The sequence below is a fragment of the Netta rufina genome, assembly GCF_964035555.1.
Source record: "Netta rufina genome assembly, chromosome: 8".
In the NCBI taxonomy this organism is placed as follows: Eukaryota; Metazoa; Chordata; class Aves; order Anseriformes; family Anatidae; genus Netta; species Netta rufina.
Genome location: NC_140131.1, coordinates 4148989 through 4160610, shown reverse-complemented (window position 1 = coordinate 4160610; position 11622 = coordinate 4148989).

The following is an 11622-nucleotide window of genomic DNA, read 5'->3' as shown; positions in this document are numbered from 1 at the left end:
TGTTGCAAAATTTATCTAGGGAATAGCGTCTTTATTTTGATAGTTCTCACGTTGGTCCTCATCCATTCTCATCAACTCCACTGCTTCCAGAGCCAGTTTTATTCCCAAGCCAAAGCATCTGTTCTGCCTTTCCTCGTGCGGTCTGTCCACAAACCCTCTGTTTGAGGCTTCAGCGCTGACTTGAAGCCTTAGCTCAAACCCACTGGATCTCTTCTTCCCAGGGGGTTCTGCGGAGAGGTGACTGAAACCTGGCCACACCTCCAGACTAAAGATGGTCCCAGGAGCTCTGAACTCCTTTACCTTTGAGCTGAGGAACAGGAGGAATGCCAGGAGCAGCTCTGTGTTTGTCCCCCTCTACCTCTAGAGGCGGAGGTTTGAAGGATGGATGCTTCTGGGCATAGCTGGAGGGCTGCCACGTACCCCCGAGAGCAGGACAGTGCACAACTGTCCCAGGATCAAGGCTGGAGCTCCCTGGGGATGGTTCTGGTCCCAGCTGAAATCTTAACATTTGGAAACAGTTGGCAAGACTGGAGGATACATCAGTCACTTGACAAAAACAATTAAATTCCAGCCCACATCCAACCCAACATTCACTCTCTTTACGTTGTGGTTCACTTCAAGGGCCACTATTTGTTTTCTGACACTACGAATTTCAGGTTGGGATGGAGGAAGAGATTTTGAAAAATTACCTGTACAGGAGTGCCTGTCATGGGGGAACTCAAAACTAATTTCTCATACTTCTCTTTTCAGTCAGTTTGGAGCAGGGCTGGGTTGCTTGTGGTTGCATTTTGCTTATCCTCAAATGCTATGGGCATGTTTTGGGTGTCTGGGTTTTATGGCTCAATTATTTTACTAAGGAATAACTACAACAGCATCGATGTTTTTCCTTTGGTAAGGAAAAAGGCAAGTAAATTTTCCAATTATCAAGGCAATGCAGCACTTGGTGTATATCATTATGAAGCTGTTAACAAAAATGCTACATTTTCATTAGCTAAAAGGCTATTTATCCCTAATGAGTTCTTAAAGACTAAGGGCAAAATTCTGCTTTTGGTTACACCAGTGTAAATCTGTAACCCATCTGAGTGCCTCTGGATTTATACGGGTGTCAATGGAAGCAGAATTTGGCCTGAATGCTCTTGGATTTGACTTTGTAATCTGTTTCCACTTTAAGAAAGCCATTATTCACTAGTAAGGACCAATCAATAACAGTAATACTGGGGGGAGGGAGGAGAGGAGGAGGAGAAATCACTTTTTTTTTTTATCCCATCTTGGATACTTGAGAAAACAATACATCTATTAAAATATAAAATACAGCCTAAAACATGTGAAGCAAATTTCAAGACTGCTTTGTAGCCTGGATGCTCATGAGCATCTGCATCTAAATGACAAACAGAAATTGAAGCAGGCCGGTTCCTGGAGCTTCCCTTTTAAAACACTGCTAACTAGCAAGCAATTGACCAACAGCAGGAAAGAGAGCCAGGGTTAATAAGAGCTTACTGAAGAGCAGCCTACTGCAGCAACGTGTTAAAGGTGAAAAACACCTTAGTATGATATTCAGTCTTACAATCAAATGTGAGAGAGTTAATTTATTCATTTATTCCTGCCTTTAAATGGGAGATGACTTAAATTTGATGAGTTTTCTATTGGTTTCAGAGGCAGATCTTAAAAGAAATCTACTGAACTGATTGTATATAATAGATGCATACAATAAGGCATATTATAGGTGTATGAGGGCCCTACAGGCCATAACATGTCCATTAAGGTCAAATCTGCTGTAACAGTGATGTTTATATGACTGATACCTTTAAATATATCAAGTGTCAAGATTTAAAGCCTTTAGAGCTGCAGAGCTAACACCTGTAAAAACCCCAATGGAAGGTAATACTAAAGAGCTGGAACAAAGATGAGCTGTGAGATTGGTCCCCTTGTAACATCTTAACGAAGCCTGACAATTAGATTTAATAAGTCAAAGTGCTAAAGAGAAGCTGCAATGGCCAAGACCTTCAAAATCCATAAAACAATTAACTTTTCCATGGTGTGAACGCTGTCACATTAACGCTTATTAGGAACTCGCTGCTGACTGTAGGGATTACTTAAATGGGAGACATTTGACCACCCAGGTTGCATTTTTGGGCACAGGGGACTCTTGCAATGAGCAGTGCAGCCCTTCATCTCCCAGCCTGACCTCCTTTAAATGAGCCTGGTAGGTCTGTTCCTTCTCTCAAGCTTTGAAGGCAGAGATGAGTTCTGTTCCCTACTCTACTTCCTCATACAGTAGTAGTACAAAGTGTAACCAGAAAGCATTACAAGTTCTTGCTTGCCCCAGTTTTTCATAAACAAGAGATTGTTGCTAATGCATACCCTTCCTATCTTCTGTGATTGATTCCTCTATTCCTTTCATCTACTTTCATCTCTGAAAGTATTTGCCATCAGTAAACAAATAATGTAAATATAATTAAATACAAAACAGAAGGCTGATGCCTTGTACTGGGTGAGTTATTACCCAGGAAAAAATATTATAATCATGAATTAAACAATGTTTACTGTAAAAGTAGAAACATGCAGCTATATAAACATTTTGCAGGATTAGAAAAAGTATTTCTCTTTTCTTTACTTAGATGCATTCAACTCTATAATCCTACAATCTACTAAACCCTGGAGAGTAAATAAAAGTGGAGTCACTGAGGGCTGGCATTAAATCACATTGTATGACAGGCAGCTACGAGTGAAATATTAACTTACAATGAAACCTAGCATTTAGGAATCAGTGGGTCCAGTCTAAATATTTGTGTGGAACTGATGGAAAAACCTTTTCAAGTATGAGCTGAGAGGAGCTCCTAATCACAACATTTCAAGATTAAGTGTCCCCCAGCATCTTCCTTCCGAAACATTGCCTTCTCATGGTTTGATCAAGAACAAAAAGTTACATGCAGATAGCAAGGGACCAATACCATGATATCACCAAACACACTTTGGTCCTTGTCAGCATCAATCAGCTCTGCAGTGTAACACTTGCACCTTCCTCTTTTTTGGAGGTAAAGAGGCAATTAGGTCACTGCTGCTGGACTGGAGCACAGCTGAAGGAACTGATTTGCTGGGGTTATGCATCGAGTCTGTGGCAAAGCAATGAAATTAACCTAAGACCCTCAGGCATAGTCCCTGGCCTCTGAACTATTTGTTCATCCACCTTGGGATTAAAAGGGGAGAGAGATCTATAGTCTCTAGAGGAGAAGAGAGGAACCCAGTTCATGAAGGATTTTGTTGTGGTGATTGTTACTGCATTGTTTATCCACACTGCAGCATACATCTCAATCTGTCATGTTTCCAGTCTTTGTTCGAGTTCTCCATTTTGTTCGTTTCCACCTGTTTGTTTCCCCATTAGTACCTATTGCCCTGAGTTCTGCCTTCCAAGCTACATGCTGTTTTCTTCCATTTCCTCTCTTTTCTCTCTTTCAGCATTCCCATCACATCTCTGTATGGTGTCTCACTGTTGCACAAGTGCAGAAACTGTGTGCCCACTGCTGGTGTGCAGAATGTACAACCGGGTGCCTGCTGCTGCTGTGTAAAATACACAAAGGGTAAGATCAACACAGCTCTCCTTTGCATCTTGGGTTTCTGAGTAAGGGATAAGTAAGGACTGTAGCTATCTCATCCTCCCACAGGTAGCTGCCTGGTACTTGTGTACCTGGGCTTGAAGTCCTGGGAGAATCTCAGCCACTGTAGAATTTGCTTCACAATTCAATGTGAAAAACCCAGGTTCAGTGCTCTGTCTGTAAGCAGAATGACTACTTCAAAGCCATAGGGCACAAAGCTCAAGCCTTAATTGTTTCCAGGTTGTAATGAATATGAATGTCACAGCAAGCTAGCAGGTCCTCTTTGGAGAGCATAAGTGAAGAGCCAGCCTTGAAAGATAGCCCCTGAATGTGCTACTGAGGACCTTATAAGTTAGCAAAAGCACTTTGAGATCAATATAAAATGTCAATCATAAAAATAGGTTTGTGCCTGATGTGAAAATTGGAATGAAACCATTGAATTAATTGGTATTTAAGACTTAGAAGAAGCCTTGGTCCCAGGCCTCTCCAGTCAGACTAGTACAATAAGCACTCAGTTGCACACACAGTTTGTCTTCCTTCCCTGTTTCAACTTCCAAGCTTCACCTGATCTTTGAGTGCTCATTTCCTCATCTCTAACCTTAAAGAACTTGCACCAATTCTATATGGGCTTCTGAAGGTCCTCACAGCCCTATCAATCATGGAGACCTGTTCCAAAGCATCATCCCAATTCCTTTTACTTTGTGTCTTTTTATACTTACTTTCCCATTAGTCTACTGACCGCATTAAGAAGCAGGCTCTGCTGACAGCACCCCTTACAGCAGTCCACAAAATGAAACCTCCTATTTCCCACAAGGATCCTAATACATTTACTTTAAAATTTCAAGGGGAAGCTGAATCCTATTATTGATATGCCACTGATTTATACAAGGAAGGCTCAACACCCAGATATAATTTATCTTGGCCTAGTGTTTAGAAAATGAAGCATTCAATACTGCATCCTTTGACAAATGTGTATAGGCACTGGATCCCAGAGGTAGCTCTAACAAATAGCTTTATTTTTGCATCTTTCTGGAAATGCCTAAAACCAGTAGCTTCACAGAATTGTTTTTGTCAGTGTGCACAAAGTAGTCTCAGCTTTTGGAGAGAAGAATTTTAAAAAGCCACTAACCCTCAAGCTCAACAGCTGCAGAGCTCATTTATTTTAAAGCAAAATAATTAAAAGAAAAAACACTAACCGCAAAGACTTCACCTGTAGAGTCGAGCAGCCTGACTGAATTTGTTCCTGGAAATCCTACAGCAGTAGGGAGAAAAATGCACATTAAAGCTAGGGTTTCCCTTCTAAATGAATGTCCTACCAAGAAGCAGGAGTCTACTTGCTTTGGATGCAGTCATGTGTCTAATCTTACCATAAATACTGTATGACTGTGTTAGACTTATTTAATGGCAACTCAATAAATGAAGTTTTTAAAGTGCCTTGACTTATGGTATCAGCTATGCTGCTGTGTGGAGTCAAAATGCTTGCTGGAGCTGAGGGTGCAGGGCAAAGTCCCCAAGCTGTGTCCCTGCCTAAAAGACCTGCTATTAACAGCTGCAGCTTGGATCCTGCCTTCCCTAAGTGGCTCGTGTTGAGCAGGGAGATGGAGACTAGCACAAATTTTCATGTAGCAGGGGGCGACTTGTGAGTTGTTTATGGAATGCAGAGAGAAGCTCTGGGATTGCCAGCAGGAGGCTGACATTTACTGCTGGAAGTGCTCTGTGTTACCATGGCACTCAGGGTGCTTGGGGCACCGCAGCAGCTGTGTGCACATGTTTATCATGGGGCTGATGGCACCTGAGCATTAAAGGCTACTTGTTCTCAGCCCAACAGCCAGCTTGCTCACCCATACTCCGTGGCACCTGAAGGATGGCTTCACCCTTCCCTTGCTTCCCCACGGGATTGTCCAGCAGGTAGCTATAACCACCAGTGGACACCACACAGAAGTGGTTACAGCCATGGCAAAACACTGCCCTCAGAGAACCAGCCTTGCCTGCGTCCTTTCCCCAGCTACCCCTGACCTGTGAGTGATGAACACTCTTAGTTTTCCCAGAGACATTACGTCCCGTACAAACCTGCTTGCTGGCAGTGAGGGAACAGGGCTCAAATGGTGTAAAAATCCATCACGTTATCAGTCCAGAGAACAAGACCAAGCTCAGAAATAAAAGCTCAGCTTACTGGGCAGGACTGGGGTGCCTCACCGAGTTCTGCAGCCAGCCTCACTGCGGAGGTGCCGTCCCGATATCCAAATGAAATGAGACGATTTAAATGCAAGGCTGCGGTGGCGTTAGTAAGATGTGAAAATGAAACTAACTCAACGTAACCCCACGGGGAGCAAGTTACAGTGTGAGAGGGAAATAAAACAATGTAAATGCACGTTACGCCGGGCATAAAGAGCCCACCGAGGCCAGGGTCCGTAGCTGAATTTGTTTGGGCGTTCAGATTAATCTGTGCCATACATCTTGAGCCGGACGCGTTGTTTTACTGAATAGCTATTAACTAAAATTAACATGCAGGGAAGTACGTGAGCGCTCGGGCAGGGTTCGACCTAAGCTGGAAAAGGCAAAGAAACCCTAGAAGCCTGGCAGTTCATTGCTACATGGGGAACGCTACTGAAACAGCTCCCAAAACAGGGTCACACAAGAAGGAGTACTCTAGCACACTCACAGAGGCCTTGACTGATTTTTTAGAAACTCCAATGCAAAACCATTAATGATAGAGTGCTGCAGGCAGCCGGTCTGAACAGAAGCCATATGGGTAGGAACAGGTCAGTGAAAATGCTGTGTCATCTGCAAGTCTCTAAAGGGTGAGAACAGATGATTTTCATCATCAGAAGATGAAAACACTGAACTGCGTCGTCACCCCATCCCAAAAAAAAAGCCTTTGAAAATCTGGAGCAGTTATGGTTGCAAATTATTATCCCAACCATATTTAAGGAACAGACACAGGTGCAGAGTAAGGACTAGAAAATGGTGCAACTTAATGTAAACAGACTTAGATGTGATTTCTTATCTTTCAGGCAGCAAGAATGGAGAAGGAAAAAAAAAAAAAAAAAAACAAATGAAACTGTAGAAGAAGCCCCACCCTGTAACTTGTACCATTGCTTTGTACCTCAATCAGCTTGATACATACATTCTGGAACAGGGGTCAGGTAATGTGGCTTTCTTAGCATTTGCCTGTTGCACCTGCATTTTGCCTACACCTTACCCCCAGCCAGTGAAATGATTCCCCTGCCTTCACTGCAGCTCCTACAAAGAAACAAAGCAAACGAGAGAGACAATTCCAAAACCAGCGAGTTGAAGCGACTGTCCATGTTTTCAGAGGTCAATGCAAAATGAATACTAAAATTTAAAGCTACTGTGCTGCAGGCTGGTGCCTATTGTCTAACTTTAAGAGACCCAAACTTCCCATTTCCCTGCCTACTTCTCAGGCCTGGCACCTCCACCCTTTTTTAGCGGCCAGGCCCGCGAGCAGGTACAGCCAATTTCCAAGCCATCAAAGGATCGGGCTGTGGGAAGATTCTGATCTCTGGGCGCCTGACAGTTACAAATGGTGTGTGCAGGCCCTGTGACAGGCTGTTCACTTGGTAACTGATGAGCTGGTGTCCCGGAGAGCAGAGCCTATGTATTTAGCAAATGACAGAACTGCTATGTTGATCGAATCTATGTGGATCGTAAAGAAAAGCAAATACAGGCTTTACACTAAATGCCTATGATGGATAGATTCATCTTGCTGTGCGCTACTCTGATCCCAATGTATTCATCCAAACTACACGTGTAATTCTAAATTTTCCTTGAATTTATTCGTGTTTACAGGAACTCTAAAGCACTGCGCTTCCAAGTGTTTGCAAATGACAAAGTACTGTACTCCGCTCCAGGGAAGGATTTGAGTCCATATCCTGAATTAAGTCTGTAGCACACTCTTGCTAGCTACGATAAATAAAGAATAGGCTTTGATTTGTCTGTGTGACAGTGTAAATCGGAGGAAGCAGAGAGAACAAACCCCGGAATCCATGAAACGAGACGAGGAGGGGTGGAAAAGGTGGTTCTGTTTCTCCCACAAAGCTTTGACCAAGATCTAATTGGCTCTGAGAGAGCAAAAAGTGCAAACTTCCCACCTGCAGGGACCTCAGGCACTTCGTGGCCCACAGGCAGTGTGTAAATCCACATTTCACTGACAGAACTGGTCACAATACTGAGGTTTGAAAAGCATTATTTGTACTAAAGGAAAGAATTCTGCAAGATTAAGTTTCCTAGGTGACCACTTTGGGGTCTTTGAAGCCCACATGTGGGGAGTGGGAGGCACAGATGGAGACTCCCTTTTTTAAAACTCTTTTCTTTACCTTTATGAGGTACATTTACATCAGATTCTCTGAAGTCTCAGGCAGCCTGAGCAAGCTGTAGATTTGCCAATGTATATATATAGAGAGAGATTCTCTATTTAATGTGGTTTTGGAAATAAAATATGCTAATGAAATTGTCTCAATATCAAGTTTATTTGTTGCACCTTTTGTTATACTTTTTCACTGGGTTAGTCTGATGGACTGGAGAAGGCCCAAGAAAACATGATTTCACTGAGCCCAACTGAGGTACTATCAGCATACAAATGTGAAAATGTTCTATTTTGATATTCTATTCTATTTTAAAAGGTGTAGGATTTTATGTTAGCATTTTAAACTGACAAAGATGCAGAGTAGCTGTGTCTGAAAATATGGAAGTGCTCCAATCTGCCTCCAAGACGGGTTTCAAAATTCAGATTTTTACCCACCAACCTGCCCATCAGTCCCCATGACCTGGCAAAGGTCACTCTCTTGCTGGATGAGTTTCCTGACCTTCTAAAGGCAGGTGAATCAAGTTCACTAAGCAGCTTCAACGGCAGCCCTTTCATTTCTGACCTCCAGGCTGGATTACTGCAACTCATTAGCCTGTTCCCGTGAAACATGCTAATAGATCGCGCACTAGGAGCCACTGATGTATCAGCACCTGGGGTGAAAGTTTCTATGGGAAGAGTTCAAGGTGCCACGCATTACTTGCAGCCACAGCTGTACTCCATGGGTTAAGCCACTTCATCTCACCGAGGCTCGAAGCTGTCAAAGCTTTTCTTATTATTTTAAGGGAGACAGAAAGGAGTAGTAGCTAGAGAGGCCAGCTAGATTTATCCCTACACTTTCGCAAGCAACCAAGTTTAAAGGACAAAAGCAAGTAAGAGGCAAAGAGAAGGTCAGAAGGACGAAGCTTTTGCAAAGCCTTAGAGGCAGACAGATCACAGAGCAGCTCTGTCAGGTGTCACAGAGGAGGAACTCTGCTTATGACTGCTACAGGAGAGGCTTGCATGCATGCGTTTCCCTCCTGTTGTTCAGGCAGCAGACCCAAGCAGTCTATAAAAATGACACCAAGCCCACATGCTGTAAGGAGCATTTCACTGATATAGGGGAATTTGTAAATCATTCTCGTAAAGTACTTCTAAAGCATCTAAGGATGCCTTTAGTTGGTGCACAAGCAAAACTGGTGCAAATTATTGTTTCTTTTCCCCTCTAAAATAGTTCTGCTTTTATTAAAGGATCTTGATGTGACCACTCAGACCATCAGCACCATACCCCTCACAACCATGCCCAACAGCTGTGCTGGCAGAAGCTGTTAGTGAGCTACAGCCTGATGCCAAAGCAGGGGCAATAAAAGGCAAAGCTGCTTAAAGACCCCTGAATCTGCTGTACCCCTAGAAACCAATCACAGCATCAGTGCATTTTACTTTCTGAGCACTTCATTTTGCTAACGTTGTGCTCATTTTATTAGCTGACCTTAGTATTCTCATCAAATTTAAGGTTCTCTTTCTTGAAGTCATAGATGGCTTATCATAGCCATCAAGATGGCTGTGTCCTGTGATGCCTCTTGACATACATGTCCCACAGGAACTAGGGAGCATTAAACAACAAAACAAAGTTCAACATGAATAGATGGAGATCTTCAGGGCCAGCCTGATAGACTGGGACCTGCTGACAGAGAAGAATCAAGACATCCCCAGGTCTCAATGGCTTCTACAGAAACGCCCTCTTGCAATACTGACCACAAAGATTAGGAGAGATCTGCATATCAAAGGCTAGCTGGCATCAAAAATAGAGCTGTTTGCTGCAATGAAAACAGACCAAACAACCACAGGGAAATGAAGATGGGGCATGTTTAAATACTGCACCCTGAGAAAGCCATGAGAAGTTCTCCAGCAGCACACAGGGACATGTGGAACACAGATGTGACAACAGCTATGCCCCCAAAATTCCTCCAGTCATTAAAACTGTAGCCAAGGCAGGACGGAGCTCAATCCGTCCTGCCTTGTGTGGGTGTAGAAGATGCAGGATCAGCAGCATCCACAACCACAGTGCTGCTAAAGATACGCTGGTACTCCTGGCACAGCCTCTGGATATACTCACCGAGCTCCAGCTGAAATGGAAGAGTTTGCCTTTTTAATGCCCCGGGGTCACAACGCACCGTGCTGCCCAGGACCACATCTGTCGGAGTTATTCACAGCGATGAAGACAGAGAAATCACCAAAACCTTCTGCACACTTACCTGAACCCCAGTCTAAGGATCAGCACGTGATTAAATTGTGCCACCATGCACCAAACCCTGAATGGAAGTGCAGTTTACAAGTCCTGAGGAATAGCTGGGATCTCTTATTCTGACACAGCAGCAGGAATGTGTGAGCTTCTTCATATTGCTTCAAAAATAAGACTTGGCATTTGGGGACAAACTAGCTTCCTTGTCACCAAATGATCATCATTAATTTAACCACCATCATTACGGCTGAACTTTCCAGCCCAGCCAACAGAAGTCAGTCAATTCCTTCTGTGTACTTTTTTTTTTTTTTTTTTTTGGTTGTTTTCCTTCCTCTGTGGCTAATTATTGAGCATTTTTTCTAAGCCCTAATTCATGCCTCCTTCCTGCTTACTGAAGCTAAAATGTCATCTGTGCAGCTCATAATCAGCTGATTCTGACAAGCAGAGGACGAAGTACAAAAGGAAGAATATTGTTTTAAGGAGGGAGAAATCCAAATCTAACTTGCTGGGACTTTTGCCAGGGATTTCAGCACAAACAGAATAGAGGCCTCACTGCTGACAGTGAAAATTGGACCTCGTTGCTTTTCAAGGGTTTTGCTTCCTTCTAGCTTATAGACTGAAAAAATGGTGAAATACAAGCCAGGTACCTCTGTATTAGCAAAGTAATGGAGGGTGGTATAGCAAAGCAGAAAAAAAATGCCAAATATAGTGACAGCAGTCAGAACCTCAGCTGTTTTGTTAAGTGCTTAAAGAATCCACAGAAACCTCCCACAGGCTCAGAAATTGTAGACAATCTTCTACCTGCCAGTCTCCAAAACCCAGCTGACACACATTCAGCTGCTCCGACTGCAAACATTTCTGGTATCCAGGTAAAAAGGGCAGAGAGCCTTCAACAGAACAACCTAAGATTCAGTAGCGAACAAGGACAATGTTTCAAGTTTACTCCAGGGAACAGTCGTTGCTGTTAACACTGAAAGGGAAAATCACCTCAGTAATTTACCAAAGCCAGACTAAAAATGAAGGCATTGCAACGCAGCGGTTTCGAGATTCACTCAGGCAGCCCAACTGCCACCTCGTGGCTAACAAATCCTCCTGCTGCAACTTTGCTGCATTATTCCTTCATCATTTACTCCTCCATTATTTATTCCATACACATATAGAATAAATCTCAAGACAACATACCCTAGGCACAATAAATACCTCTGATTCTCTGGAGTCCAAGTATACAATATAGATCAATGTTGTTAGAAGGGAAAAGGAGATAAATTCAATTACCTCAAGCCTTAGATTGCAGAGACCTGTATGTGGGGAAGCATCTGGGTTGGGGTAGAGTCATGTAAATGCTGGTACTGTTCAGCACATGCTGATCTGACAAAGGAAACCAACTTCAACAACTTATTTCATTTGACGATTGAGTCAAGTACCCGATTCTCTTTGCAATTCTAGAGAATTAAAAAGAAAAAAAACACCAATTTTCGGGGAGA